Source organism: Armigeres subalbatus, chromosome 1 (assembly GCF_024139115.2).
Source record: "Armigeres subalbatus isolate Guangzhou_Male chromosome 1, GZ_Asu_2, whole genome shotgun sequence".
In the NCBI taxonomy this organism is placed as follows: domain Eukaryota; kingdom Metazoa; phylum Arthropoda; class Insecta; order Diptera; family Culicidae; genus Armigeres; species Armigeres subalbatus.
Genome location: NC_085139.1, coordinates 277,880,952 through 277,887,404, shown reverse-complemented (window position 1 = coordinate 277,887,404; position 6,453 = coordinate 277,880,952). Strand labels below are relative to the sequence as shown.

General features: G+C 42.6%; 2 protein-coding genes across 13 annotated transcripts in view; one reads left to right on the top strand and one right to left on the bottom strand.

The window, feature by feature from the left end:
• Positions 1-6,453, bottom strand: part of LOC134207634 (cation-independent mannose-6-phosphate receptor) — a 614,852-nt gene that overhangs the window by 454,605 nt on the left and 153,794 nt on the right. The window lies entirely within an intron of this gene.
• LOC134207633 (protein toll-like) overlaps positions 1-6,453 on the top strand; it is a 265,471-nt gene that overhangs the window by 164,138 nt on the left and 94,880 nt on the right. The window lies entirely within an intron of this gene.

Sequence of the window (6,453 nt, the reverse complement as noted above, 5' to 3'; positions counted from 1 at the left end):
GGGCTGCTTTGGCGGCGAGTGGGTGGTAGCGGGGTAGTACCCGCACACTCCCAAGTGGGGCAAGCAAAAGGGGGTTGAGGGTATTACACGTAATATCCCCACAGAGTGAGGGATCGAATGTATGGGTGAGCATACTGTATTAGTGTTTTGGTATATATGAAATGAAAACCCGACACATATAAGTAACCCTCGCATGGTACGCATGGTCGGTAGTGGTAGAATGAGTGAAGTCTCGCTAGGCCTGGCAGGAGTGTCGGGAAGTACTGCGGCACCTCGGAAATTGGAGACATGTAAGGAAAACGGTGCCACTCTGTGGCTTGAAGGGGTGACCACCACCTGTTGACAGCATCGAAGCCCGGGCAGGTGGACGTTGAGGCACTAGAGATGTGCCGGGTGTTCCATGCCCAAATGGATGCACATCAGGAGATGCACAAAGTGAAGACATAAGGGAGATGTAGATATTACAAGTAATACCATGCTCTCTGAGGTGAACTAGCCTAGGGCTAAAAACCTCATTAATAAAGATTAAAAAAAAAAGTAATACCTACAAGGAGCGATTGACTGAATGACACAAGTGGTGCAAGCGATTGGGAGCTGAGTACTTAATGGGGCAGTAGGCAATACTTTTTTTATGTCTTTATTAGCGAGACTTTCAGCCCAAGGCCTCCTTAGCCTAGCGGTAAGATTCGCGGCTACAAAGCAAGACCATGCTGAGGGTGGCTGGGTTCGATTCCCGGTGCCGGTCTAGGCAATTTTCGGTTTGGAAATTGTCTCGAATGCCCTGAGCATTAAATATCATCGTGTCAATGAGTCGGCCCTTTGCACCACCGGAGGTGTACAGGATCCGTAAGTAAGTAAGAAGTGTCAATGATATACGAATGCAAAAATAGTAACTTGACTTAGAAACCTCGCGGTTAATAACTGTGGAAGTGTTGAATGATCAGCGAGGCGGGAATGTTCCAGTGAGGGATGTAATGCAAATAAGAAGAAGCATGTACTCGTTCATTCACGCTCACAGGCACTCATCCCGCTTAATTGGGTGCTCTCCCAAGTAACCAAAAGTTCCTTTAAGAGTATGTTTTTCGCTTAATCAGCTTCACTGAACTGCTTAAGCGAAAAACGTACTCTTAAAGGAACTTTTGGTTACTTGGGCTCTCTAACAGGGTGTCGACTCAAATTAGAGAATAAAATTCCCTGACTTTCCAGACCATTCTTCGAATAATTCCAGGTATGAAATTTCAATTCCTAGAAGCGTATGAAAATTTCTGCATGTGTGAATCCTTGAAATCCATATGAGTTCCTGAGCTACTGGAAGCCTAATCAATTCTAGAAACAGAACATTAAGGATTTGTAGAATATTGTAGGTATTGCTGGTCGTTCACAAAGGTTCAAGTAAATGCGCAGAGCTCCTGAAAGATTTTTATAATTCACATCTTTTCAAATTAAGCTCCAATTAATGTTATAAGTTTTCTAATGCTTTTATCCACCATTGGGAATTCTCACGGACTCCCTGGAGTCGCATGTGGGCAGCAGAGACTATATCCAAGGGCTTGACGATCACTCCCCAGGCTATCTGCGAGTTGTGGGGAACATGGAACTGCAAGTCGCTGGGTTTCGTAGGTTCCGACAGGATGATCTACGATGAATTACATCCCCGCGACCTCGACGTCGTGGCGCTGAAGAAGATTTGCTGGACAGGACAGAAACTGTAGATGACTTGCGGACCCTCCGTAGACTGCGTGGTTGGCGACGTGTAGCCATGGACCGAGCCGAATGGAGAAGACTCTTATATACCGCACAGGCCACCGCGGCCTTGGTCTGAATCAGGTCGTTTGATTTTTGTCGATTGTTGCCTTCGGTTTAAAAAAAGCAGTGATCCCATGGAAAATATCCAAAACAAATAGGTCGCGTTTGTGGAGAAGTGACATAATCTCAAATTCTAAGGGGAGCTACACCTACTCCATTTATTTTATCGATTTTCAGTTGATTTTCTAAAACGGTCTTGGAGCTCCAGCATTGTTTTATTTGTAGAAAGTTCAACTACTGTCAACTAGATGTCAGAAAACTGCAACAACCAATGAAACTTAATAAGGAACATCTAATAGAGCCTTTTGAATAACTCATGGAAATATGTTTGAAGATTCCTTGGCATATCTATCTATATATATATATATATATATATATATATATATATATATATATATATATATATATATATATATATATATATATATATATATATATCTTATATATAAAAATGAAATGGTCTGTGTTCGTATCCGCATAACTCGTATCCGCATAACTAAACCACTAAGTCGTCCTGAGCTTTTTTATGCGAGCACCACTCGCGCTCTTTACGAACATCAGCAACAATAAATCGCACTAAGCACTTTATGCGAGCACCACTCGCGCTCATTCAAAAAATAAACCATAGTAAGTCGTACTGAGCTTTTTTTTATGCGAGCACCACTCGCGCTCTTTACGAAGATTAGCAACACTAAGGGCCGATTTCTTCACATCCGCTTAGTGCTTAAACCAGGTTTAAACGTATGAGTAAGCACCGCTTAAGAGTTAAGCGAAGGTGAAGAAAACGGCCCTAAGTCGCACTGAGCACTTTATGTGAGCACCACTCGCGCTCATTCAAAATAAACCATAGTAAGTCGTACTGAGCTTTTTTATGCGAGCACCACTCGCGCTCTTTACGAACATCAGCAACAATTAGTCGCACTGAGCACTTTATGCGAGCACCACTCGCGCTCATTTAAAAAAATATCAATACTAAGTCGTACTGAGATTTTTTAGGCGAGCACTACTCGCGCTCTTTACGAACATCAGCAACACTTAGTCGCACTGAGCATTTTATGCGATCATTCAAAAAATAAACCATACTAAGTCGTACTGAGCTTTTTTTTGCGAGCACCACTCGCGCTCTTTACGAACACTCGCACGGGAGTCGCACTGAGGACTTTATGCGAGCACCACTCGCGCTCATTCAAAAAATAAACCATACTAAGTCGTACTGAGCTTTTTTATGCGAGCACCACTCGCGCTCATTCAAAAAATAAATCATACTAAGTCGTACTGAGCTTTTTTTTATGCGAGCACCACTCGCGCTCTTTACGAACATTCGCGACACTAAGTGGCACTGAGCACTTTATGCGAGCACCACTCGCGCTCATTCAAAAATTTATCAATACTAAGTCGTACTGAGCTTTTTATGCGAGCATCACTCGCGCTCTTTACGAACATCAGCAACAATCAGTTGCACTGAGCACTTTAATTGAACCCACATATTGAAGATGATAATTAATCGACGCACTTTGATAATACTGGCATCAAAATTGATACCACTACAAGAAAGAGTTAATTTAGTTGGTCGGGGTTGTGTTGATCCGCGACAAGTGCCAATACCAATTACTCTATTTTACGCACAAAATAGTGTATGGCGATTCTAATTATAATGATTTCTTGATTCAGTAATCGAAAATTTTCACATGAGAAGATATCCTATTTTATTATATCTATGTTTGTGTTATGTTTCACAATGAAAACTGCTTGATACGGTTTGGCTGAACTTACGCTAGTTCAGGCTTGCCTTTTTAAAGATAAATCTGGAAAAGCAATTTTAAGGGTTAGTCGAGGAATTAATTCCGTCGATTTCGTTGCATAAAATGGATTCAAAACACCGTTCAAATCTAGGCCCACCTCATGGACAAATATAGGGACTGTAACAAACACCACAATTATTATTAGTTAGGCCCTTCAATGCATCTTACACCTAAAGCATAACCACGTGATTAAGATGTAGAAATAAATTAAACCAAGGAGTGGGGTACATCGCAAGGATTTGTTCGCACTCCAATACAAACAGGTTCAATTGAAAAAAAATGTAAACTATTCACTCTTTCATCGAATCACAGTTTTAACGGCTATGAAATTTACCAGCGATTCCAGATATGCCGATGCGGTCCGGTTTTAAATTCAATGCACAATCTTAAATATATACTCACGCTTAATACAAATTTTTTTGTGCGAACACATCACTTCCACATTAGATAAGCAACACGATTGCTCCCGCTTGCTTAAAACCAGATTCTAAGGGTAGTTTTTTTAATCCAGCAGAATCGCCAAATGTGGAGTTTATTCTAGCTGTAGGCAAACGGGAGCCTCCAAAACACCTTATGCCACTGATGGTTCACTACGTGTGACTGACGATACATTTCCCGATTGCTTTGATTGCTAATGATGTGGCTGTCAGTTCTGGTTCGCATTAGGCCTACTTAGATGGTTTAGGAGTTATTGGATATTTGCTGCATATAGTAAACAACAAGTGTTATTTCGTTGCCACACAATACCGGCATCAGCTAAGTTCATCGAGCTTGTAATATACTATAGGATCACAATAAAATTAACCTTTGATAGGTGACCAACTATCAAAGGTTCATTTTTATTGTGGTCCTAGCATTTACATAAACTTAGTGTACGAGTAAGGCAAAAGTGGGACATTTAAAATCTATATAACTCACGTGTAATTTCGTGTAAACACAAGCTTCAACCAAGAGTAAACATACAGCAGTTTCAGTGTACTAAAAAGTTGTGTGCGCCATTTTGCGCCGAAAGAAGTTACATCCCCGAAGGAAACACATTTTCTTAAATAACTTTTAAATTTAAAGAGATAGAACTTCGCAATTCTCTACAAAAGCGTGTATTTTTGTTATAAAAAAAATGTAGAAGGTGGCAAAAGTGCCTGAAACATAGGAAAAAAGTTATGCTAAAAAACTGATTTTAGAGACCTTCCACAGAAAACGTCACATATCTCGTACTATGTAAGCCATAGGCATGGCACAGACAAACAGACGTAACACTCACGAAATGCCCATCGTCCATCAACTCAACGGTCGTTTTAAGTCAGCTGCTTGCGAGTTTCACACACAGAGGCGCGCGCATCGTTTTCCTTTATATTTGACATCTCACACTAGCGCCTTCTGTTGACGATGTTGTACTAAATAACATTTCGTGCAACGTGCACGCGAGATGGTGATAAAGTAATTGGGTGATGGATTTTTCAGAAAGTTGTTCTAGCTGTTACGTGTGTTTGTCTGTGGGCATGGGGTGGGGCTTGAAATATCATCCGCAACAACTTTCCTGAAGACACTAGGCTCATATCTGGTTTCGATGGATAAGTAAAATTTTTATTTCACTTTTAGGTGAATTAATCATTTCACAGATTTTCTCAAAAGAAGGCTCTTTTCATATCTAACCGAAACGATGCTATTAAAAAAGCGCACGAAATCGGCAAAAAGCAACACTGTGCAATGGTAACTTTCATGATTTATCTTTTTTTTTTATAGAGAACGAAAACAAAACTGCGAACAGATACCTGAAATTATCTTTCAGGGAGTGGGGTTGACTGAAGGCCGGCCCACTAAACCCACCCAAGTAGCGGAAGGTTACTTGAATTACCCTCTCTGCTAATATCCTGATCCCCCCGGGGCTACTTTACAGTATTACTTCTGGAGGATAGGCAGAACTAAACGTACTCCTCCCAAAACGACACATGACGTACACAAGTGCACGTATGCGCCTCAATTCTCCAAGTACTTCCCATATATCACCTGTGCACAAAGATACACTGGCACCACATGTGCCCCAACACTCACCCACCTGAGCCGCAAGACTACCAACAAGTAGGCGGCGTTGCAGGAGGTACCCCGAATGAGCATCTGACGAACCAATTGGTCCTCAATCAGTGAGGTAATCATCCGTCCTACAAGGGAGTGATACCACTTGTCTACCAAGCCGGAGGCGACCCTAGGGTGGTGACTCCTATGCCGCATCTACCTCAGCTACGAGGCAGACCCTTTCATGTCTCCTATTTCTGAGGTACCGCAGAAGCATCAACCCCCCGACACTCTTGCCGTGCATAGCGGGACTTTGGTGCCCCCTAATTCTGAGGTGCTAGTGAAAGCAATTCGCTCTAATGGCTAACTATGACGTGCAACATCCGAGGTCCGGGGATCCCTGTCAGTTCCGTGGAGGATTATCGAGGTACTTTTCCCGTCCGGTCCCGCAAGGTAATATGGGTGCGGTCGAAATGGTGGCTCCGGTGACGAATGAAGAGCTACTCACGGTGGCCAAATCTCTAGTAGCGAACAAGGCACCTGGGGCTAATGGGGTACCGAACAGTGCTCTCAAGGCAGCAATCATAGCGAAACCCGAACATGTTCAGGTTAGCTATGCAGAGATGCTTTGATAAGTGTAGATTCCCCGATAGATGGAAAAGGCGGAAATTGATGTTGTTTCCGAAGGCCTGGAAACCGCCGGGCGACCCATCGGCGTATAGACCAATCTGTCTTATAGACACGACGGGCAAGTTGCTAGAGAGGATCATCCTCAACAGGCTGGCTCCGTACTGAGAGGGTACGAACGCCTGCCAAGCAATCAGTTCGGTTT